The following is a 26313-nucleotide window of genomic DNA, read 5'->3' on the forward strand; positions in this document are numbered from 1 at the left end:
TTCTCTCATTTCCTCTCCTCCTCCCCTTTCCCTTCCAAAAAGTTCATTCCACATGGAAGCAGCTTGGTATCTTCTAGCATTTAATGAACATATGCTGGAATCAGCTCCTTAGGCTTGTGAAAGCTCCACATTCAGGGTTATCATATTGCCAGACTGAAATCTACATAGTGAGAAGATTTATATAATAGAAATCCTACAAATAAACCTTACACTTGCCCCCTCCTTGGGTGATTTATCAGCACACCCCTGGTTATGTCTTATACTATAGTGCATGGGATTTGGGCTTACCCATAGGTTTGGGGAAAGAGTCCATAAATTCTTATGGCTTCCCTCCCTTTCTCTAGAGGATATGGAAATAGAAATTAGAAAATGTAAAATCAAGTTTTTACTTATTTTTTCCTCTTATTTTAAGTGTAATAAGCATAAAACAGTTATAATTTGATTTCTCATTGTATAAAAATTGTCTAATGATATAATTTACTTTTGAGATAACAACTCTTCCCCTTGGAGTAAATGATAGCTCCTTTTCTAAAACTAATTAGGTGTTTTGCATGGAAATGTTTATTAGCTAGTAATATTCCATTGTAATTAGAGACAATATATTTGAAGGTATGTTTTATTTTTTAATATATATTTTTAGATTACATGCTAATGACCTTTATCAATTAGTCTTCATGTTTTTTCCCTATAAGAAATCATATATTTTGGATCAGGTATGGTGGCACACACCTATAATGCCCCTCTCAGGAGGCTGTGGCAGGAAGAATGCCATAAGTTTGAGTCCAGTTGAGGCTATAGATATAGCAAGACGCTGTCTCAAAAATTTTCTTAATTGTTTTCTGTTTTGCTTTCAAAACTTATGTATAGTTTGGCTTTTCTGAATATAAATGTACTATTTGTTAAATTATAAATGGTAGCCAATATATAGTAGTGTTAAATGAAGATTACCCATAATCCAGTGGCCCAGAAATAAAAATTGTTAGAATCTCTACTACACTTTTGCAATGTCAGTATCCACATATAGGCAAGTTCAAGGCCAGGCTAGGAAACTTAGGTAGTTCCTAACTCAGAATAAATTAAAAAGGGATAGGTGCATAGCTTAGTGTTAGAGCATTTGCCTAGCATGCACAAGGACCTGGATTCAATCTTCAGTAATGCACACAAAAATATTGTGTTTTACTCAATATTCAATCAGTTAATTGATTTTAAATTAATTAATTTTAAAGGTAAAAAACTTTCTACTTCCACCTCTAAGTATAAAGTGCATATTTTATTTTACTTATACATGTTTTTATTTGTGTATAAACATAATGTTTACTTTCAGTTGCTCTTTAATTCAACTTTAAGCGACACATCATTTAACATCAGCTCCATATTAATTCATCAAATACTCTTACATGTTTCCAGTTTCATCTGTGACATTTAAAAGTCTGATTTATTATTTATGGCAGTTGTTTAAAATGCTATTTTATTGAATTTATGTCTACCTTATTAGATTTTTGAATGTTTGTGAAGTCGGATATATAAATTTTGCAATAATTGTTTGAAATTCTCTTAAAACTAGTTAGAACAGGCCAGGCTTCAGAGTTAGCCAAACTTGGATATAAAGCTACTTAACTTTTAATATTTCAAGTTTCCCCCTTAAAAAATGGAAACCTGTTTGTCATTAGGACCTCTTTGTCTTTGGAGCTTTAGAAAGTTTAAATCATCTGTAAGAACTGCTACTGCCTAGGACCCTGTAAACTTACATGTCCTGCCACTTCCTCAGTCATTCCCTGCAGCAAACTCAAAAGATATATCCTAGATAAACTATTTCATAAATTTTTAAAGTTAGTATTTGAGAATTACTTATTGTAGCTCATACAACTTACTTGAAGTATAGCAACCTAGCCCCCTAACCCCACCGCCGCACCCAGTTATGTGGATCAGACCCAGAGTTTTCTACCTCTGAGTTATATCTTCACCCCATTTATTTGCTTGTTTGTTTGTTTATAGACAGCATCTTGCTTAGTTGCCCAGGTTGTCTTTGAACTTTCAATCCTTGATCCTTCTGCTTTAGTCTCCCAGGTAGGTGGGGTTACAAGCATGTACCACTGTGCCCAGGTCAGCCTAGCTTGTTTGTTTCCCAGATAAGTGTTTGTTTGTTTGTTTGTTTTGTACCGGGGATCAAACTTGCACTTGCACAGCAGGTGGCAAAAACACTGAGCTAAATCCCCGGCCCCCATGTAAGTGTTTTTAACCTCAAAGCATTTCTCCAGCTTGCCTTAGAGTTAGAGGAGACACTAATGCGTTGAGTCTAATTTTACATTGTAGGACTCTTTTTTGAATATCCCTTTTAATATGCATCCAGCCGTCTTGAATGATTATAGGCATAAGGATCACTTGTTAATTTTTCCTCTTCTATGTCTTCTCCACTTTTCACCCCTTAAAGCTATTGCCTGTAACTTCTTCCTTTCTCCTCTAAACCTACTCAGATTAGACTTTGCTTCCACCACTTCTCTGATAATGCTTCAAGGTTACCAAGGATCTCCATTTTGGTAATCTGGACACCAGTCAGTTCTATTTATATAATTTATCACAGTGTCATCCTAAGCCACCATACTTGTGATCTATTTCTCTCTTTTCTCCTTTTAGTCTCCTTAGCTGAACCATGATCTTCTCTCAAGCCATCTGAAATGGGAGTACCCCAAAATTCAGTACTTGAATGTTTTTACACCTATTTCCTTGGTAATCTCATTGAGTCTCATAGCTTTAAGTTTCATTCATATATTGAAAACTCCAAAATTTATATTGCTAAATTGAATCTCTTTATTAAGCTCGGTTCTCAGTTCTTATATTCACATGCATGCTTAACATTTTTGCTTAGGTAAATCAAACTTACTTTGTCCAGTTCTGAAATCCTAATTTTCTTTTCTCTCTCAATCCAATTGCTGTACCCTCAGTCTTTTTTTTTTTTTAAATCAAAGTTCTTGCAACTCCATCAATCCAATTTTTCAAGCCAAAACCTAGGAGTTATCCTTCACTCCTCTCTTCTTTTCATACCCCACATATACAGTCTTTTAGCAAATCACATTGTATTTACTTCAAAATATATCCAGAATTTTACTACTTCTTGCCATCTCCACAGCTAGCATGTGAGCCAGTGCCTTCTTGATAGTCTTTCATTTTAAATGCACCTCTTACAGTGTAATAATGTTCAGAAATGGCCTATTGAAGATGCTGCACTAGAATTGCTACATCATTTTACATCATTGCAATTCATCCTAGGATGCCAATGATCATTTAGTAGTTACAGTTTATTACAGTGTTAAGAGTCAGGGGTTGGGGATTTAGCTCAGTAGCACTGTGCCTGCCTCGCAAGCACAAGGTCCTGAGTTTGATCCCTGGTACCAAAAAAAAAAAAAAAAAAAAAAAAATAGTATGAGGGCTGAGAATATAGCTCAGTGGTACAGTGCCTCTGGGGTCAATCCCTAGCAACAAACAAACAAACAGGCAGTATTCCTAGATGGGTTATACATGTAGCACTTAACAACTTTACTGTTATGCATGACTGTCTATACACATTATGTATACATTAAACTACTGGTTGTTAATTAGATACCAACCTGGAATGATTCTTAATTGTTAATGACACCTGGATCCTAAACTTTTGTTACCTTTCCTGAATACTTGAGCCTGCTAGGTAAACAAGGATGAAATAGAAGCTTCTTATTTCCAAATTAATCTTCCAGTATCTCCACTGGGTATACAGTATATTTAAGCTTTAAACTTGTTCACTGGCTTTTCTACTAGCTTGGCTCACAGAAGTATTTATTTTTAAAGTTTAATTCCATATCAGAATAAATTTCAATCAGAAGGGAATTCATGTCCCAAAAGGTTTCTCAGATTCTAGCAAAACACCTGTGATGCTATTCTGTAACCAGAAGGATAGTGGTTGCTATATTATAATTATACCTTACTGTATGTGATATAATACTTTGGAATAATTGGTCAAATGAGAAGTTATAAAAAACAAATAATAAATGAAAACATATAAATGAAGATTTTAGTACTTTAAATTTTTACCTACTCATGCTCTTCATTTAAGAAAGAGAAATTATATTACCTAAAAAAGTTACTATATAAAAGGGAAATGTGCTTAGAAAAGAGTAAAAACTTATTATGAAACATATTGCTTCTTTAATGATCTTAAGATAATCAAACTAGTAATATATTGAAGTTTGAAATTTTTCATCTCCAAATGTGAATTTCTAAATTTAAATAAGGAAATATTTTTGGCATTGCACAGCAAAATGCATTTTGAAATTTTATAAATTGAAGTTTAGAAGCATAAGTAATACCTGCCACACACAAAGAATAAATATTCTGCTAGATTTCCGGGGTGACTTCAGAACATTCAAATGGTAACAGTCATTATGTATTATTTTTTTATAAAAAAGGAGGTGACTAAAAAGTGCCTTGTCAGTTTTCTACTCCTTGCCAGCTGCATTAAAATGCAGCTCTGAGCACCCTTTTTTTTTTCCTCCTAAAGTCTGGAATTTCAGGAGCAGAGTACAAAAGAGCTGATGAGCAATGAATGCTTCACCCTTCCTCAATTAATCTTGTCTCTCTACCTTTGCTTTTGCTTTCCCTCTACATGAAGGTAATAATGACACCCTCATCCATTATCCTTTTATCCCTGTTATTCTCACAAAATTGCTTAATAATATGTTACAGATTCGTCTTCACTCACATAATTCTTCCTGTCATTTGCAGTATATCATCCTACAAACATACAGCCCACTTTCACTGGCCGTTCTTTGAAGATTATTGTCAGTGACATCTTCAGGATGCATTTGGAATCTGGAGCATCATTTCTGTTGCAATGGGGAATTACACTGACTTATCTGTCATTGCCAAAAGCACAACAAGCAATTCAGTGTTAATGCAAAGGTAACACAGGTTTTTATCCTGCCACCAGAACAGAGCTCTTATAAATTTATGCTAATGTGGCCCTTTTAGAGTTTAATAACCTATTACCCTACTGGAAAAAGACCCACACAAACACAAACACAGACAAACACACAATCCCATGTACTGGAACATAGCTGATCATCTGGTAATGATTTAGTTTAGATTTTTTTTAAAACACTAATGCTGATTTTTCTTGGACTATTACATAGATATGCTATAGAAAGTGTGCTTGTAGAACCTGCAAGATTCCATTTCAGTCACCTACATACTAAGTTAATTTTGGTGAAGAAATATTTTAACTTGAAAGCATCAGTAAAAGGTACTCTATGACCACTGTTTAAGTAGATTTTTTTCTATAAAGAGTTCAAGACCACTACAAATGAGCAATTTTCTCTGATTGAGGGTGGCATTCCAGAGGGACCCAGGCAATCCAGTGTGCATGCCAAGTCTGACAACACATGACAAGCTGGTCGGCGTGCAGTAATTTGACTAATTATACCGGATTAGAGCATATTAATGCAAGCTGTTTTCTCCAGAGTTAATGACCTGCTGACTGGGTTCTGCTAGGCCCCACTAGGTCCACAGACAGCTAAAAAACAAAACCCTGTTTTGTAAGCCCTCGTCATTTCACATCAGCAAATGAGTATATCAAACTACTGGGCAGCAAAATGTAAGCGACATTTTGTCTGCTATAAGCTCATGTAGCCTCCCTTCACTTTCTACCTCAAGGGCTTCTTTTATATAAAATTCATGTCAGTTTCTTTTTTTGTTTGTTTGTTTTTGTTTGTTTGGTTTTAAAGAAGCAGCCAAGAACTAGAGTGGGGGGAAAAGTTTTAGGAGTATGTTATTGTTGAAAGGGTAGAGGCTACTGTTCCAGCTAAAGGGTTTAGGTGCGGACAATTTAAAATGTACATTAATTTTGTTACAATCTACCTTCATAAGAAGAATGTGGTAAAAAGTTATGTCACAAATGATTAATGTGCAATATCATCTATTCTAATCTCATTTTATTTGAGAGATTTCTAAGCTTGTAGGAATTTTTACATATTTAAAAATATAGCTGGATAATATTTAAATTATATAAATACACAAAACATAATATTTTCAAATTATTAACTCTTTTTTAAAAATTAGCTAACATTTAACTAAAAATTAGCTGGTAAATTTAATATGTTCCTGAAATGTGTTACAATTTATATCTATATCTTGCTTCTGAAAAGATGTCAGGTGATTTACAGGAATATATAAAATGTCAGTCAAATTAGAAATGCATTTAAGAGACAAGGTCAAAAATAAAAAATGAAGCCAGACATAAGGTTAATAATAAAAATAAAAAGCATACCATAGAGTCATTTCAACTTCCCATGTTCAGGCCACAAATGTATGAACTCCCAACTAACTAGCAATGTTGAAAAAGAAGTAATTCACCACAAAGGTAGTAAGATAAAAACAAACCAGTTCAGGAATAATTAGCTAATTATTCCTAATACCAAAAGCTAGAAATAAATTTATTCCAAGGGTTTTCTGAAAAGATACGGTATCATGTAATGAACTATGTCTTCAACAATATCCTTATTTATGTTTCAAGACTTATTTGTAGTATTTCTCAAAGCACAACTTAATTCTAGAAAGAAGTAGTACAAGAGAACTCACTCTTTCCTTCTGAGAGACACAGTTTCCTCCAAAGTCCCCGTTAAGGGGCCACCCTTTGAGGACCACGAGGTATGTCCTCCAGGCTCAATCAATGGTGGCTAATCCAGAGATTTGGCAATAGTTTGTGGTTTAGCCTGGCTCATAAGTATGAGCTGAGTGAGTCAGATATTCTCTGTACTGAACTGGAAATAGGAAACACAGAAAGAGCAGTGTAATTGGCAGTAGGAACTGAAGCAGAAACGTCACCATGTAGTAAGGGGCCAGGAGAGCCATAACAGCACACTAGCAAGCAGAAAATACATAGAAACCGAAGTGATGAATAAATATAGGAAGGCTATTTGTTAAGGCGGGGGGGGCCCGCTCAGAGATTAGCTGACGAAGTGATTTATAAAAGAGGAATGGAGAAAGCAGTTGGTCTCTAGAACTGACTCTTTTCTTCCGTTTTAAAAATTCCAGACCAAATATATGTATGTCCTTAATATAAGGCCTCTATTTCTTGAGGATTCTCTCATGTAACAAAATGGGGGTGGGAAGTCGGGCAAGGGGGGATAAAAGGGGTGTGTAAAATGATTAAAGTATGTTATGCACATGTGTAAATTTGCCAAAATGAAATGCATTTGACAAAAAAGATAAAAAACACACACACACTATATATATATATATTAAAAAAAAGAATGAGAACCAAGTCCAATATGATAGCCCAGATTTACAGTTTCTACTGAACAGATTTAATCCAGGACACAGAATATTTAGGGATGAATATTCTCCTTAACTTTCCAGTAATTATCTGTAAATACTATTTTACTCAGCCAAGATTTTAATTGATATTGGGCAGCTGTGTGTTCAAGATTTTACTTCCTGTCATGTACCTAAAGTACAACTGATGTGTGCTAGAAATTAAAAGCAGAATTGTATGGTTTCACTGCCAGTTCAAGACAGAGGTGAGTTTGACAAGCTTATTTTGGAAAGCAAAATTTTTTAAATACTTATCTGAGTAGAAGACCATTCCATTTCTGCTGTGGTTAAATAGAAGCAGGGCGAAGAGTCATTTGGGAAAGTAAGTCTGAGTCCTTTCTAACACAGAGAATGGCAGAGAATCTACCTTGAAATCCCCACTCTTGAGCTTATAGTCATAAAATTATTTAAACAAATGATGGGCAGTTATAAATATCAAAGATCTATAGTGGGCCTCCTTATAGTAGGGCTGGGGGTTTAGCTCAGTAGTAGAGCATGTGCTTAACATGCAGGAGGCCCTGGATTCAATCTTTATCACCAGTCAACCAGCCAGCAAACAGTACAACTTTCAGTAAAGGTATTTAAAGATGATGCCATTTCAAATTATAATTTTTGATACCATCCTAAGAGAAATTATTTGCAAATAGAACTCTCAGATAACTAAATGATATGACTACTCTATGTATTTGGCAACAAATTAAGTATTAAACTTCTTATATCTGAAATAGCATGATGTGAGATAACAAAGAGAATTTCATTGTAGTAGTTAACAAATTACAGATGATTCATTCAATGATTCAAATGATTTACTCAATGATTCATCCCTTCAAGAATGTTATCTTAGCTGGGGATTTAGCCCAGTGGTTCTGCTGCCAACCTCGCAAGCGCAAGGACCCAAGTTCGATCCCCAGTACCAAAAAAAGAAAAAGAAAGAAAAAAATGAGTTAAGGGCTGAGGATTTAGCTCAGTGGTTTTGCTGCCTGCTACGCAAGCACAATGACCTGAGTTCGATCCCCGGTACCAAAAAACAAAACAAAACAAAAAAAAAGAATGTTATCTTACTTATGCCGATATATTTGATTGGCACTGTGAAGTGCATATATAGGGATATTTAATTGCACCAGAATATTATAGAATACATACGTACATTGTAAACAGTGCCTAATGAAGTTTTGAAGATACTAGGTGCATGGATAACAAACTCCATAATGTTTAATGTATTTTTATTTTCTCTGTCAAATGTGTTCCTTGCTTTTAAGGTGTGTAAAATGCTCTGTACTTAATATATCATTGCAGGTCTAAGTCAACTTAATATATTTAAGTGTTATGAGATATACTTACAGAAAATTTTGTTGCATCTCAATAATCATCAATAACTATGTATTTTAAAAGTCTTTGTATAGTTAAAAATTCTTTAAATTCCAGTCACCTTAAGAAAAGAATAGCACAGGTAGTCTAATAGCAATTCCAGTAGTGCTTTCCGTATGGTGATTACATGGCAACTGCAGGTTGATATATAAATATAACTCAATATTAAAAATAATTTTCCAAGCTTTTGAGTATTCACTCAAGATTGCTAGTATCTAAGAAGATTATTATTTTTAAAAGAATCGTATTTCCTTCAATAGCAACTTGAACTGCACACATATAAAACGTGTTTTTAAAAAATGTTTATGTTTTCATCTGGTTACTGTGTCATATAAAAACTAATTATGAGTTAATAATGGAAATAAAATAGGAAAATATGGGAGATGGCATAATCTATAGTGGCAAGAGACCCAGACATTAATAAGATGTCAAAGGTTAAAATCTAGTTTTATTTCTTACTTCTTATGTAGCTTCTAGGCAAGTTACTAAACTTGCTGGACCTTTCCAAGTCCCACTTTTCTCATCTGCAAAATGAGTGGCTGAGGACTAAAGGAGAAACTATATATGGAAGTCTGTAGCAGAATATTTGACACTCATAGGTATTCAGTAAATATCTTGCTTCTTTCTTCTTATTCTTTTGCAAGTTAATCTAATTTTTTTCAGCATAAAGAACAGACAGCATATGCACAAAATTCAGTATCAGAATTACCCCTCAAATACCAGCACAGTGGCTCGCACATGTCAGTCCCTGAGCATTAATGCTCATAACCTAAGGTAGAACACTTTTACCCAGAAAGGTGGGAATTGCAGAGCTAGAAAAGTAAGTGAAAATATGAATGGACAGAAGTATTTTAAGTCATGGATATGATATAAGCATGACATGAGAAGGGATGATTGTGTGATGTTGCATGTATACTTCTAAATTCAGACCTTCTTAATTTGTGAATAAAACCTCTCTGGAACATATAACTACTTTTATTCATCTGTAACATAGGGTGTGGATACGCAAAGTTTCAAGACAAGTTGCATGGATTACTCCTTCAACTTTCTTTAAACCCCTCAGGTCTTAATCTCTTTTATTTAGAAATTCTACAGGCACCTATGGTACCCAGTCATTTCAAATATTTCCAAAACAATGCTGAGAATGACAAATATTTGGAAAACTCCTCATGGAACTCTATATTCAGGTCAGAGCCTTTGGCACTCAGAATCACAATGAGGTACAAGTTAGCCTTATATTTTAAAGATGAAATTTAATGAATCTAAATGAATTTCTCTCTTTGGCTTAAAAAATAAATACTTGGTGCAATTGAGCCCTAGACAATCTGTGAAACAATCCTTTCCACAGTGACTGATAATCTCCTTGGTAAATTCAGTGAATATTTTCAGTTCTCAATCAACTGACCCGTCAGCCCTGGCACTGAGGGACAGCTCTTTCTTCTTGAAATTGTTTCCTTGGCTTCTATATACCACACTCCTGATTTCCCCCCCTACTGTCTATTTCTCAAATGTCCTCTGCAAACACTCCTTTCACTTCCAGTCTTTAGGAGATAATACTCTTGCAATGGAAAAATCACAACAAAGGTTGCTGGTAGACATTAAAAGAATATCATCCACAAAGGGTTCAAGCCAGTGGCCGGAGATAAGACCTTAGAGGCAGACCACTGGTTAAGCAGCCTAGCCTCTTCACTTTCCATCTGCTTCCTTCAAGGGGACATTCAGGCATGTTCTATGCTTTCATACCCTATCCTCTTATATAAACTGTTAGTTACTCCCCTTTCTCTTCCTCTCCCCTCTCCTTTTCTCCTTGACTCTATCCCTACCTAGCATGACTTGGTGATGGAGGACTGCCCTCCTGACTCACCATGTCCCCTTCACTAATTTCCTGTTTCGTCAGGGTTGCTAGGTGCTCTGATATTGGAACCCCAATTAAGTTGGGAGTTCTCAAAACAATTCTCCTCTCAGCTTATTCAGTTTTGTGACTTTAGTTGTCACCCATACTCTTATGCCTCATAGATTTACCTGTAGCTGAGGCATCCACTCCCTTGAGCCCAGACTCACATATTTAATGTCATCTCAGCATTATCACTCAGATGTCTACCAAGCAACTTTCACTTTTCTAAAAGTAAAGCACTTTCTAGACCCACTCATTTCTCTCTAATGTTCACTCTCAGTGAATGTCAATAACTTTTCAAACAGGAACCTGAGAGTTATCCTCTACTGTACCTCCCACATTCAATTGGTTCTCCAACTCTATTCACTCTACTCCTGAAATCTCCCACATCCACCCATTCTCATTCTCCTTTATTTTTTTTTCACTGCTATTACTCTAGTTTAGGCCACCAAAAATTCAGCACTATTATCTTCCAATTCATTTTTCCTCTAAAGTCATCATTATCAGAGTAATCATTATCCAGAGAAGTGAATCTACCTAAAACAACAGCTTCCTCTTCCCAGTACCTCATGGCAAAATGTAAACTCCTCAGTATCATTTATAATCTCCCTTAAAAAATGGGTGCTATCTTTACCAACCTGATTCTTGTCAGCATCCTACTACTTACACCCTTCTAATATGCTGAATTTCCTTCAAATTATTTTTTTATTCATTAAGTTTATTGGTATATTTTAGGTATACAATATGATGACATTCATTATTGGGAATTTGTAACTTTACATAATATATCTTGGTTCTTATTTTTTCCCCATTCTCCTTCCCTCCCTTCCACCCCTCCACCCCTCCCTATTTGAAAAGACTTTGTTCCTGTTTTTTCTTTTTCTCATAGTTATAGCTAAATGGATACATATTGAGGCCATACTCTAAAGTGAAATATACAGGATACACATGTGTAAATACTGAATAGTTTCTCTGGTGTGAGAAACTGAAAGTGTAAATAAGGATCAAAATGTATAACAGATAATGTGAAATAGGAAGAAAAGGTGCAAAGGGGAAGGGGAAGGGGGAGGGCTAGGGAAAAGGAAGGAAGGGAAAGGAATAAATATGAGAAAAGGAAAAAACAGAATCAAGTTCTTGAATATGGTATATTCTCTCCCATCTCTAAACCTTCTGTTGAAGTAGTGCAAAGACAGGCTTTGAAGTTAGACAAGTCCAATTTCTAATGTCTGTTCCTTTAGTTCATTGATGGCAAACCTTTTACAGCTCTCAGTGATATCAGATAGGCTGCTGCAGCATGTGCACTGCAGGTTCGCCACCACTACTCTAGTTCCTAGCTCTATGATCTTAAACAAAACAGAGCCATGTGTTCATTAAAAATGGGGACACATTGTTAGAAATTCATTTTTAGGCAATTTTGTCCTTGTGTGACCGTGATGGAATGTATTTACATAAACTAAGATGCCCATGATATAATGAGGGAATATAATCTTCTGGGAACACCATATATGTGGTAGGCTCACTGCCATTCTGTGGTACCTTTATTTCCACATCTATCAAATGGATGACAATACCCATCCTTAAAACAAAGTTGTGTATTTAGGTACTCAACAAGTGAGTTAATTATTAACAAGTCATTTAATTATTTTAGATGAGAATATATCTAGAAATAATTGATATAAAAAAGATATTAGAGTTTTAGTAGACTCTTGTCTTTGTTGTTGTTGTTTTTATTTTTGGTACCAGGGATCAAACTCAGGACCTTGTGCTTGCGAGGCAGGCACAGTGCCACTGAGCTAAATCCCCAACCCCTGACTCTTCTTAACACTGTAATAAACTGTAACTACTAAATGATCATTGGCATCCTAGGATGAATTGCAATGATGTAAAATGATGTAGCAATTCTAGTGCAGCATCTTCAATAGGCCATTTCTGAACATTATTACACTGTAAGAGGTGCATTTAAAATGAAAGACTATCAAGAAGGCACTGGCTCACATGCTAGCTGTGGAGATGGCAAGAAGTAGTAAAATTCTGGATATATTTTGAAGTAAATACAATGTGATTTGCTAAAAGACTGTATATGTGGGGTATGAAAAGAAGAGAGGAGTGAAGGATAACTCCTAGGTTTTGGCTTGAAAAATTGGATTGATGGAGTTGCAAGAACTTTGATTTAAAAAAAAAAAAAGACTGAGGGTACAGCAATTGGATTGAGAGAGAAAAGAAAATTAGGATTTCAGAACTGGACAAAGTAAGTTTGATTTACCTAAGCAAAAATGTTAAGCATGCATGTGAATATAAGAACTGAGAACCGAGCTTAATAAAGAGATTCAATTTAGCAATATAAATTTTGGAGTTTTCAATATATGAATGAAACTTAAAGCTATGAGACTCAATGAGATTACCAAGGAAATAGGTGTAAAAACATTCAAGTACTGAATTTTGGGGTACTCCCATTTCAGATGGCTTGAGAGAAGATCATGGTTCAGCTAAGGAGACTAAAAGGAGAAAAGAGAGAAATAGATCACAAGTATGGTGGCTTAGGATGACACTGTGATAAATTATATAAATAGAACTGACTGGTGTCCAGATTATCAAAATGGAGATCCTTGGTAACCTTGAAGCATTATCAGAGAAGTGGTGGAAGCAAAGTCTAATCTGAGTAGGTTTAGAGGAGAAAGGAAGAAGTTACAGGCAATAGCTTTAAGGGGTGAAGTAGTAATTTAATATGTAAATTATGTAATAATTTGCCACCTTATTTCCTGTATACTTTATCTGATTGAATCTGTAGCAGTCTTTTTTTAGTGAGCAGAACTAGTATTCCTATTTCCAATCCGTAAATGAGAAAACTAAAAACTGTGAAGAAAATTAAATGAGTTTACCCCAGTAATTCCATAGAAAGTGATGTTTCTAAGAATAGAACCATCTTCATATACCTAAAGTACTTTCCATTTGCTATTTGACTTTTTAATTTATTATTAATGCCACACTCTAGTATATTTTATATTTCACTACTTTTTATGTGTGTCTTCTTTATCTTAAATGTTTTCCTTGCTAAAGGAGCATCCTGTGTTTTCTGTAGCGTATGGCTCAAGAAACTAGCATTTACAGATACGTAATAGGTACCAGATGCTGTACTAGGCTCTATGTCTACAGTATCTAATTTAATATTCACTACAGCTAAATGAGTTAGTTGTCAAAATTACTACTTCACAAGAGTATCTAAAATTCAAAGACATCAAATCTTTTTTCCAGGCCTCACAACTAGGAAGTCTCAGTTATTCAAACCTAAGGTTTCCTGGCTCCAAAGCTCATGTTCTTTCAAACACTATATAGTCCTGTACTCTTGTATACAGTTTTTCTTATGTATCTAGCCAAAATTACACTGTTTTATATCTATTCAATGTATTATATATCAAAAATGTTTAAATGCAGTGGCTTTTTCCATCTTCCTTAATTTCTGCATAGCATTTGACACTAAGCTTCCAAACTCCTAAACGTATTTCTCCACTTAAGTCCTTCTGGTCTCCTTCTCTGGCTTCTCTTCCTTCCTTAGCCTCAATATACATTTTCCTTTCTCCAAAGGCATGTCCTTCCATCAGCTCAGTTCTCTACCATACACATCTAGTCCCTCTTAAACTTTTCCTGTATACCCAGAGTGCCAAAAATCTCCCTTCTGTCCTGCTGAAGAATTCTCTCAGTATGCTTTGCTTGCCTCAAACCAGACTCATCACCTTCCTTTTCTTCTTAAATTTCCTCCTAACTCCACAGTTTTAAAAGTTAACATTCTAATTACCCAGGCCTTGTTGCCAACGAGAGTTATTTCAGAATTCTCCAGCCTGACATTAAAAATCTCTCCTGTCTTTTTAAGATGTTGGAGTCCATTCTCCATTTATTCTACGTTGTTTACAGACCAGCCATTCTGGTCTGGTCAGATATCCTCTCTAGTAAAGCAATCAAATATATGTATTTCTCTTTACTTTGAATCTCTGAACTTTAAACTGTACCTTCTTCTATGTGTTTTATTATAGCCTGTCTTTATTAGTTCTGTATTTGTCTTCTTCCTTAGGCAATAAACATCTTGAGGTCAGGAACCATTGTATCTTACACAAGTGGTGTTTGGAACACTCTAGGCATTTAAATAAATATTTGTTGAATTGAATTAAATCAGATTCTCTAATAGTCTCAGTAAAGTATCTTTAAAATATATTTTTTCCTTCTATATGAAGTAACTCATTTTCCTACATTAAAATTTAATATTAATCTTTCCATTATTGGATATTTTGGAGTATTTTTCTTTCTGAATTTGCATTTATACATAACAGTTTCTTGGTGAATAGCTATTATTTGTTGAGCATGCAGTTTTCTTGTGCGTTTTGTGAAATGGACACTTTGTTAATCCTGGTTATACAGAGGTAACCAAGTCCCTACCTTCATGTTTACTATTGCATTGAGAAGATGTGTCTTTTTGTGTGACATTTTACTCAACTTATTAAACATCCCAACATTCCTTTACAGTTACATTTATGATATAGGGGGATAATGGAAAAGAGAACATGGAACACCTTACTATATATTTGGATATATTAAAATCTTCATTATATTTAATCCTTAAACCAATCCTAAAATATAGATATTGATTACACATTTTGCAAACATGGAAACAGACTCTGAGAGTCAAAAATAACTTGCTCCAAATCACAAAAGTAGTGGACTGACAGAGATGAATGAAACTGTAGTTTATTTAATGCCAAAGACCATGCTTTTCCGCTGTGTCATACAGCTGACACTATATGTCTTTGTTCTAGAAAAGAATAGGTTATATGAGTTCTTAACTTTGAGTCATGTATTTATCTATTTGCTTCAACTTAGAGAAGTCAGGAAACATTAGTCATAACTAGACTGGATGATGGGTAGAATGGATAGAACTTATTAAATTTAAAGAAAGCAAGCATAGAAACAACTTACTACTTGGTGCACAAATGCTCAGTCAGGGTGGGCACACGTGGTTGCCCTGCTTGCTAGCATTAGTCACATGATTCCAATTATCCACATAATTGGAGTCAGAGAGAATGTACTATGTATCCTACCAAGCATTTGGGTGGGGCTCTTGTGGAAACATCATAGAGGCTGACACTTTCTACTACACAGGCTGCAGTTCAAATGACAGTAAGAGGGTAATTCCTACGTAAGCATAAGTCCAAATCAAGCACAGAAGTTGGCAAATAAAGCAGAATTAGCTCCTATCCCTCCTCTGCATTTTGCTAATTTTGTACTCCATTGTGAAGGGAAGAAGTGAGCCCATTGTGAATGGATTAATAAATATATTCTACTTAGGCTTTTTTGTCTGTTTGTTATGGGGATGGGATCTTGTGCTTGCGAGGCAGGTGGCGGAACTACCGAGCTAAATCCCTGGCCCTAGATTTTTAAACCAAATTTTCAAACTGCTTGTAAGCTTGTTATACCTAGGTTTATTTTTCTTTCTTCCTTTCTTTCCTTACTTTTTTTAAATCTAAATTTTTCTGTCAGAACTTTTTTCCTTTTTGTTTGTTTGTTTTGTTTTGTTTGTGCAGTACATATACTGAGGATTGAAACTAGGGCCTTTGCCCTGGGCTACATCCACATTCCTTTTTATTTTTATTTTTTTAAAGTTTGAGACAGAGACCTGCTAAGTTGCCCAGGCTGGACTAGAACTTGCTGCCCTTCTGCCATAGACTCTCCATGTCTGACCTTCTTTGAACTATTTTTAAATCCAGTCTTTGTTTTAGGGGAAAAGTTAGAATTTTTCTCCTAGTCTCCTATTACACAGATTTCAAAATTCTTGCCTACTAAGTAATATACAAAATGATATTCTTTGTTTCAAATGTTAACATTTTAGTTCTATTCAATTATTTTTACTTACTTGATCACTCTAATTTTATGTTTCAGTGTTAGACTTTTAAATGTGGGAAAATTCAAATCTTTTTCATTGACCTTATGTACAATCTATCAGGATTGATGCACTCAAATATTCATAAAGTTCTTGATTAAAAAGATTATATCATATATTTTCAGATTTTCTAAGTGTCCATTAATGAAATATTAGTTTCATCTATTTTAAAAAAAATAATTTCAACCTTTTAAATAGCATTTAGTGTAATATAGAACATCAGTATCTTAGTCCATTTTGTGTGATTATACTAGACTACCTAACACTGGGTAATGTATAAAGTGAAGAAGTTTATTTGGCTAGTGATTCTAATGGCTACAAAGTCCAAACAGCATGACCCTGGTATCTGTCAAGGGCCCACTTGGCTATGTCACAACACACCTGGGAAATGACTGTGTGCAGAAGAAGCACATGTGCCAGTGAGGAAGCAAGAAAGACTTCAAAAGGGATTTAGATTTGCTCTTTTTTTAAGAACCCATTCTTCTAGGAACTAACCCAGTCCTATGTGACCTAACACTTAGAGAGACATCAGTATTAGTCACTTGATGAGGGTGGTCATAACCCAATCACTAGGCCACACTTTTTGTAAAATATTATTTTATTGATATATTTTAGGTATACAATATAATGACATTCAACATTGGAAATTTGCACCTTTATATAATCTCTTTTGGTTCTTATTTTTCCCCATTCTCCTGCCCTCCCTTCAACCCCTCCATCCCTCCCTATTTACAAAGAAGGGAATGGAATTAATATGAGAACATGAAAAAATGTAAACAAAGTCTTTGTAAATAGGCCACACTTTTTAAAGGTTCCACCACCTCAGTACCATTACATTGGGGGATTAAGCCTTGAAATGAGTTTTGGTGGGGAAAACCACATTTGTACCATAGCACATGAGTGAGTATACTGTACAGCATGAAAAATTAAATAAAAAGCATAATACAGATTTCTTAGTTGGAAATCAAACCTAAAGTGCCTACTGTCGTAGTATCAATGTGATTACCATGTATAATAATACTTCAATAAGGAAAACATATAAGGCTCTGATGAGGAATAAGGCAAACTTAACTATCTCTGGAGCAGTGAGGTTGAACATTTCCTCTCTTTAGCTTCGGTGGCACTGTAGGCAAAAGTTCTTACAGGAGAAGGGACTGAAGGGATAGGCATATGTGTCTTCTAGCTCTTGTATTAGCGTAAAGTCTATAGGAAGTTTCTAAGTGTTTATGTGAGATACAATTAAGATATAAGATGAATGTTTAAAATTTTTAAAAAGTACTACAGTAAAAGATACATTGTCGTTAATTCCTCTCAAAAAACACCTCCTTGCTTCAAACACTTGTCCCATCATTCTTGCCACTTTCTGAAGCAATTCCAGAAGTCTTTCGTGAGTGTCTTTTTGAAGTTTGATCAAAAATACAGTGAATGCTACTCCCCGGTGCCATCCAGCTGAAAGGCAAGCAAATAAAACATTATGGTATGTCCTAATCCACAGTATTCACCAGATCTGGTAGCATGTGACTTTTGGCTCTTCTCCAAAGTCAAAATGAACATGAGAGGTAAATGTTTTGAAAATGATTTAGGACACAAAGGCAGCCATAACAGCACAGTTGAAGACACAAAAGAGAACTTCCAGAACTGCTTCTGAAAGTGATAAGAACAATGAGTGTGTTCAAAACAAGAGCATTTTGAGTGATTTTAATGGCAATGTGACTTTTATTGTAATGTATTTAAAATATATATATTCACCATATTTTTTATCATGCTTTTTATTTCTTAAAACTGAAAGCTCTTTCTTGAGAATCATGATTTATTCATAACATACTATAAATCCCCAATTTTTCTTTTCTGACAGAAATTTTCCTGATGAAGTGACTCCTCTTGAGGAGAGATCCTTTCATTTCTTTTCATCTCTGCTTTGTCCATAGACCAAGCTTTTGTTTTCCTCCCTCAGGGCAAGAAATTGCTAATCTCATTCTGCAGAGTTTGAAGTTTGCATTGGGCCATAAAAGTTCATTCTGGATAGGCCAGGGTCATCTTGTCAGTGTTCCCATCAGGCCAGCACACCTGGACAGAACCTGGTCCCCCAAGGTAACTGGCCAACCTGGTTTTTTCCATTTTGCTCTGTAGAATCAGCAGATTGAATATGTCCCCTTGGAAGCCCAGCCACATTTGTCCCCACAGGGCTATCCAAGTATGCATGCCCTAGATCTCATTTTATGCTTTTTAAATGGGATCCTTGTTTTGGCTTCCACGCTTTCAATCCAACCATTGCCAGAATAACCTTGCAATGAGAGAAAAAAAATATCAAATATTAATTGTTTTTTTAAGGTTTTAGTTTTGTGTATGGTTAGTCTTCCTTGTTGTGCATTTTCTTTCTCAAGACCCCTATAGGAAAAGACAGAATATGATAAGATTTAAGCATCAAAATTAACAATACTTAATCCTGCCTCCATTATTATCTCAAGTCTGAACTTTCAGAAATCATTTGGTTGCAAGAAATCAAACCTAAGCTAGCTTAAGATACTGTTTATTTTATTTTAGGCAATTAGAAGTAGTTCATTGAATCCATTGGCAAGGTAATCAGAACCTGAGGAGATACTGGAACTAAGAATTGAAAAGACATTTGTCTAGGTTCCTGTCTTTCATGGTCACATGGTCTCTTGCTTCTGCTTCATTGTTATTTCTCTTCAGAGATTAGGTTTCCTTGAATTTCCCCACTCAAAACCCAAAAGTACCCAGGTATGGTGGCACATGTCTGTAATTCCAAAATTTGTGAGACTAAAGCATGAGGATTGATCTGCATTTGAGAACAAGCTGGGCTACGTAGTGAGTTCAAGGCTCTGACCCTGTCTCAAAAACAAACCACACACACACACACACACACACACACACACACACACAAGTAGTTTGGATTCATTGCTGCCTCATTACCAACTAAAGTTCCAATTTCTAGTTCCTGAGAGAGGGAATCTGTCACAAATGTCCACCACTGGTCTATCAACCTGTGGCCAAGAAAAGTAGAACATACTCCTGAGGGTATGGGGAAATTTCTGTGAGAAAACAGTTATAGATGGGACATAACACTCCCCAAAGTCTACTCCTTTATCTGTTTTGCTGCTCCTCTCCCTAGTGTACTATTCTTAGTGAACAACACAGTTTGGAGGATGATGGGAGGATTCTCAGAGGAACCAGTCAGGACCCCATCACATAGAGAAACAGGATGTTTTATACAGATAGAAAGAGCAAAAGCACAGAGAGGCAGTGGGCAGGTAAAGCAGTGGTATAAGAAGACCCTGGAGTCAGAGAGAAAGAGATGACACAGACACCCAACAGCAACACAGCGGCTGGGTACTGGCATGGCAATCAGGATAGTGGAGCCAGGCACATGGCCACAGCTGGTTAGACATTAGAAAACCACTCAGAGTCCTGCCGTAGGCCAACTAGGAGCTTTTTCAAGACAATAAAGAAAAAAAGACTGATATAAGAAATACTTTGGAGCCACAGTCAACAAAATTTAGCCACCAATTAGATATAGAAAATAAAATGACAAGAATATTTAAAAATGAATTCTAAATTTTCAGCTTCAATCATGGTACCTTATGAATGAACAATGGTGAAATTCACTGAAATATCTTACCATTATTATTATTATAACCACCTTTTTTTTTGCACATTGCTAGACATCTTTCTGTTTTATTTAGTCACCACAATGTTTTATGAGCTGCATATTATTTTCATATATAAAGAGTATAAGATTTGGGATACCTCGAAGTACAGAGTTAATTTGCGTTCCTATTTCTATCTGATTTCAGAACTACCTTGCATATAGGTTTATTTTTTCTATAAAAGATTTTATGGAAAATGTACCTTTCTTTTTTTATTCAGTGCATTGTTTCTTGTGAGATCTTCAACTGGTGAGGTCTAGTTGGCATTGAATTGTGGGTCTGCACTGGGGAACACTCTGGCTGGACCCTCAGAAATGACAGGCAGCAGCTTAGTGTGAAAATTAGGAAAGGAATCATTTAGGGAGAAGAGACTGCCCAGTGAGTAATCATGTATAGCAGCAGCTTCCCTCTCCCAGGGATTGTTTGACATTATAAAAGAGGGAAAAAAATTGTTAAATGTAGTGACATAAAATTTTCAGTGTACTCAAAAATAATTTTAATAATTCCTTGTATATACCACTTGTTATAGGTTTACTTTTTAGGTCTGTATTTTCTTTTCTCTCATTTAAAAAGGCATTTACTAGAGATTTGTCTTACTGTCTTTTCAAAGAACCAATTTTTAGACTTTTTAATTTTTCCTTTTGAATTTTCTAATGATTTTATTTTTATTTCAGTTAGATTTTCTTTTCCTTTGATGTGTTTTTATTAAAACTTTAAATGTTAAATTCATACATTTTTCTTTTTTTAAATGATTGAAAGCATTTAAAACTAAGAATATACGTTGACATTCTATTTTCATCACATTCAATGGTAATGTTTTAATATTCATCATTTCCTAAATGTTATGTACTGTCTTCTTTCTTAAGAGAATGACATGACCGCAAATGAGTCTTATTTGTAGGATGTCTTTGGTGATAAGGTCTTTCTCTGGGGCACTGGAAACAGGAAAACAGAGCTTCACACCACATGTTACCCAGCCAACTCAGAATTCATAAGGAAGAGCTGTGCTGTGGATTTTAAAGAGAAGATCCTTCCTTTCATTGGACCATATTCCAAAGGAATATGCAGTGAATAATACGGCCTGAGTGAGCAAAGAAGTTCTGACAGAGACCCCAGCTCTCCACTCCCTTCCCCATCTCCTTATTCACTTGCTCCCACTGCCCCAAGGACTTAATAGTATTTTGTATAAACTCCACTTAATTACACCATCTCAAAAAATTAATTCCATATATTATGTCTTCCAGTTAGAATAAGCTTTATGTCAAATTCTTCAACATTGAACTTTGTTTGATATTACTTTTAGTTTTTTCATGTCAGCTTGGTATAGTGAATATGATTTTATATCATATTCAGCAAGCAAAGCCAATGAAACTAGGTATTTTCCAAGGAAAAGACAAATGCGGTAACATCACCTGGATTTTATGTTATTAAAAATAACATTAATTAGTGTATATAGAAATGAATTTTATAGTAAAATTTACTGATCTAGAAAATTTATAAAAATAGCTCTCTTCTAAGTAAGGATTGATTTGTGCAATGTGAAAAATTCAGAACTCCAGGCACTTATTAGATATTCTGAATCAACATGCAAGGTATTTGAGAACAGAATACCCCAGGGAGTGATGCAGGAGGCTTTTATCTAGACAGCATCATAAAGGCTGGGCACAGTGTACTCTGATCCTTGAGTGGACTGGTTTTTTGTTTTATTTTTTCTGATTTTTTTTCTTTTTGAGAATCAAACTAATGTCTTAGAAGTACACTGAATTGGAAAATTTATTAATTGTTCTTTTATAAATGCTCTAATATGAAAATATATTAACAAGTTAATGCTTATCAGAAATGAATTATCTTGTTCCCATCAAAGCCTATTAAATATAATTAGTTAATATATTTACTTACTTTGCTTTAGTGCCTTGTACATCTACCAAGATAGGCATTAAATGTGCAGATCAGTGGCACATACTACTAAATTTATAAAAGAAATTTGAGAAAAATTGCCCATATTTATTAAAAATATACTTCATAAAGTAACTCTTAAGACAGGATGCTTGGCATCTAAGTTCCTTTGGATACAATAACAAATATTTAGACTGGGTAAGCTAGAAATGACAAAAACTTATTCCTTACAGTTCTGGAAAGTCTAAGACCAAGGCACCAGGAGACTTAGTGCCTAGTGATGGCTGCTCTCTCCTAAATGATGCCTCCATGCTGCGTCTTCACAGAGCCAGAGGGTAAGGGGCTCACTCAACCTCTTGAATGTGGGCACTCCTATTCATGAGGGTAGAACCCTCCTGATTTAATCAATCTTCAAAGGCTCTACCTCTTAATAGAGTCTCATTGGGTTTGGGTTTTAACATATATATTCTGAGAGAACACAAATATTTAGAACACTACACACACATCTCTAGTGTCAGTATTAAGATTGTTTGTGACCTTGATGAAGTAAATAAATATCACTAAATTTTAATAGGGATGAAAGTTCCTGTCCAACCTATCATGAAGTGACATACAGTGATATATTTCATATATTAATACAATTAAATTTTTGAAAACTTTTTGAAATATTAAATAAAAATTTCGCTGCCGCCACCACCAGTTCACCATTCTGGAGCTGCAAGAGAACCAGCTGCACACCTCCCTCCTTTGCACCACCAGTCATCCGCATCCTTGAACTTGTTCCAGGAAACTGTTAAAACGTGGTGGATTACTATGACGTTTTAGGCATGCAGAAACATGCCTCCCCCAAGGACATTAAGAAGGCATACCAGAAACTGGCTCTAAAATGGCATTCAAATAAAAGCCCTGAGAATAAAGAAGAAGCAGAGTGAAAATTCAAACAAGTAGCTGAGGCGTATGAGGTGTAACCAGATGTTAAAAAACAGGACATCTGGGACAGCTATGGCAAAGAAAGATTAAATGGTGGTGGAGGAGGTAGAAGTCACTGTGACAGTCCATTGGAGTTTAGTTTCACATTCTGGAACCCAGATGATGTCTTCGGGGAATTTTTTGGTGGAAGGGACCCGTTTTCATTCAACTTCTTTGAAAATCCATTTGAAAACTTTTTTGGGAACCGAGGGGGTCCCCGAGGAAGCAGAAACCATGGTGTGGGCTCCTTTTCTCTGCCTTCAGTGGATTTCCATCTTTTGGATGTGAATTTTTTTCATTTGATACAGGATTTATTTCATTTGGGTCCCTAGGTGATGGAGGCCTCACTTCATTTTCATCCATGTCATTTGGCGGCAATGGGATGGGTAACTTCAAATCTATATCAACTTCTAAAATCGTTAATGGTAGAAGAATCACCTTGAAGAATTGTCGAGAATGATCAAGAAAGAGTAGAAGTTAAAGATGGACAATTAAAGTCTTTAACCACAAATCTTAAGGAGCAGATGCTACACTTGGGTATCAAGTAATTCAATATCTGCATTTAACAGAAATGCTAAACTATAACAAGCACCATTTGAGGATTAACGGGAACAGTTTTTTGAAGATTTCAGATGAACTCAATTTTTAGTATAACTGTACCTAATCTAAAGTATTTATAAATTAGAGCTCCTCTTTATCATAGACTTTTGAGTTTATTATTGGGACCACACAGTAGGACCATTTTTGTTTTAAAAATTGTTCTCATCTCTGTATGCACTTTGCTTTTCTATTAAACATGATCCAAGGTAAGCCTTGACTGTTGGGTTAAGACAAGACTGTTCTCTAACACTAGCGTGGATCTGCTTTCCATTGTGTTTGAAATGTGAGCCAAGTAGTGTCTGCCTGCTGTGAAGCTAACATTGCCAGGACAAGTCCTCCACAGAAATAATTTCCATATTTTTCAGTATTTAGTAATGAAAGATATTAATGTTAATACATTTCTGATTCAATACAAATTTAAAGATGTTTTCTAGTGTGCATCGATGCTGGCAACTTAGTAAAATTTTGGCAATTGTTTAAATGTGTAATGTTAAGCTTAGGTTTATAAAAGCTGGTAAACTAGGTCTTTGTCATTTGCTTTAAAAAAAAAAGAAGAAAGTAAATGTGAATATGTTTGGCACATTCTTTCTGGAGTGGGATCTGCAGTCTTCTTGTGTCTGTATTTTGTAACTGGGCTTCTAGTGTCCCTTCATCAGTGCATCATTTTGTCATTAAGGCAAGTGCTGAATGTAAGTTACATGTAGAAGTATACGAAGACTTGCTTATTTGTAAATGATGATTTAGCAATTGTTTTGAACATTTTAGAATGGTAATATTTCTGTGGAGGAGGGAAGAAACAGTTGTACAAATTTTCATTCTTAAAAGTTTTGTTTTATTCTTGAATATATTTGATGTAAGATCACATAAGAACAATATGCATGGTAAAAGTCATAAAATGATTAAGCAGTCAGAAAAATAAAGGTATTTGTTTTGTTTAAAATAAATAAATATTTAGCATTTTAAAAATTTTTCTTTAAATGTATAGTATTTTAAATTGTCTTATTATGAAATAGTTAAATGAGTAGAAAAAAACTGAAGGATAATATGACTAATATCATCTATTCAAATACCCAATTCTGACATATCATAAAATTCTACAATATTTGCTTGTGATCATTTTTACAGAAAAAAATTTTATAAATTGTACCAACCCATTGTATTCCTCTTTCCCAAGAAATTCCACATTATTTTAGGGATGCCTTACTGTAATTTCATTATGTTAAGTTTAAGCTTCCTACTCAATTCTCAGTTCTCAATTTTTCATTTTTATTGTTGTCACTATTTTTTGCAGTACATTATGGGAAGTTGGTACATATAAATAATACATCTTAATTTTTTACCCCCCTTTCCCTTCTCTCTCTCCCCCTTGCTCCATCTCTTGTCCCTTTCTCAGTTGCAAATTATCTATCTCCCTGTTTCCTATTATCTGTTTTTCATTTTGCTCTCTATACTTTGGGTTTCTCATATAAGAGAAACTATGAAATGGTATATGTCTGATTTATTTCACTTAACATTATGGTCTCAAGGTGCATCTATTTCCCTGAAAGGACTCACTTTTATCCTTCTTTATAGCAAAGTAGAACTCCATTGTATATAAATTTCACATTTTCTTTATCCATTCATCTTTTGATGGACATGACATACAAGTTGCTTCTAAGATTTCGCTATTATGAGTTGTCCTGCTATAAACATGAGTATACATGTATCACTGTAATATGTTGTCTTTAACTCTTTTGGGAAGGTACTTAGAAGAGGAATATCTGGGTCAAATGGAATTTCTATTTTTACTTTTTTAAAGATTCTTCATATTGTAATTTCCATAGTGTTTGTACTAGTTTACATTCCTATGAACAATGGAAAAGTCTTTCTTTTCCCCCACAGCCTTTTTAGATTAAATCTTTTTAGATTAAATATGTTTCTTTTACACAGTAGACTATTTGGTTTTGTTTTTTTGATTGAATCTGCCAATCTGTATATTTTGATTGAGAATTTAGTCCATTCACATTGAGAGTTATTACTGAAAGATACTGACTTTTTCCTGTTTTTGCATTATTTTCCTGTTGCTGATCCTACCTTCCCTGCCCCCTTCTGCTTAACACATTCATGATGGGGTAATAATTTATATGTCTCACTGCTGGGCAGCTCTGATTTGAATTCAATCATCTGACATTAAATATCTAACCAAAAGTGTTTCAAGCTGCCCAATGGGACTGTCATGCTTGTACTACTAGTGGTTCAAGCTGATGGGAATGTGCTAACTTCATACCCCATGTGATGTGTATTCATTACATTAGACTTTTTGGCCTTCTTGGCTGGCTACATTCTCTCTTTTTGTGATATCCTTGAGAATTTTTTGAAGTGCTGGTTTTGTGTTCATTAATTTCTTAAAAGTATTCTTCATCATGGAAAGACCTTATTTTTCTATCGATTTTGAAAGACAGTTTTGCAGAATATATTAGTTTAGGTTGGGGGTTGTTTTCTTTTAGGTCTTGAAACACTTCACTCCAAGCTCTCCTGGCTTTAAGGTTTCTGTTGAGAAATCTGCTATTATTCTAATGAGATTGCCGTTATACATAATTTGTTGCTTTTCTCTTAACACCTTTTAAGATTCTGTGCTTGTGTCGGACTTCTGGGAATTAGACTATGATGTA

General features: G+C 34.9%; 1 protein-coding gene and 1 pseudogene across 8 annotated transcripts in view; both read left to right on the forward strand.

The window, feature by feature from the left end:
• The window catches only part of Nbea (neurobeachin), a 702149-nt gene that overhangs the window by 512214 nt on the left and 163622 nt on the right, over window positions 1-26313 (forward strand). The gene's annotated exons all lie outside the window — the stretch shown is intronic.
• LOC106010217 (dnaJ homolog subfamily B member 6 pseudogene) lies at window positions 22891-23610 on the forward strand (annotated as a pseudogene).

This window comes from Heterocephalus glaber, unplaced genomic scaffold (assembly GCF_053883595.1).
Source record: "Heterocephalus glaber isolate CG9 unplaced genomic scaffold, H.glaber_assembly_v1.0 deba00001720, whole genome shotgun sequence".
Lineage (NCBI taxonomy): Eukaryota > Metazoa > Chordata > Mammalia > Rodentia > Bathyergidae > Heterocephalus > Heterocephalus glaber.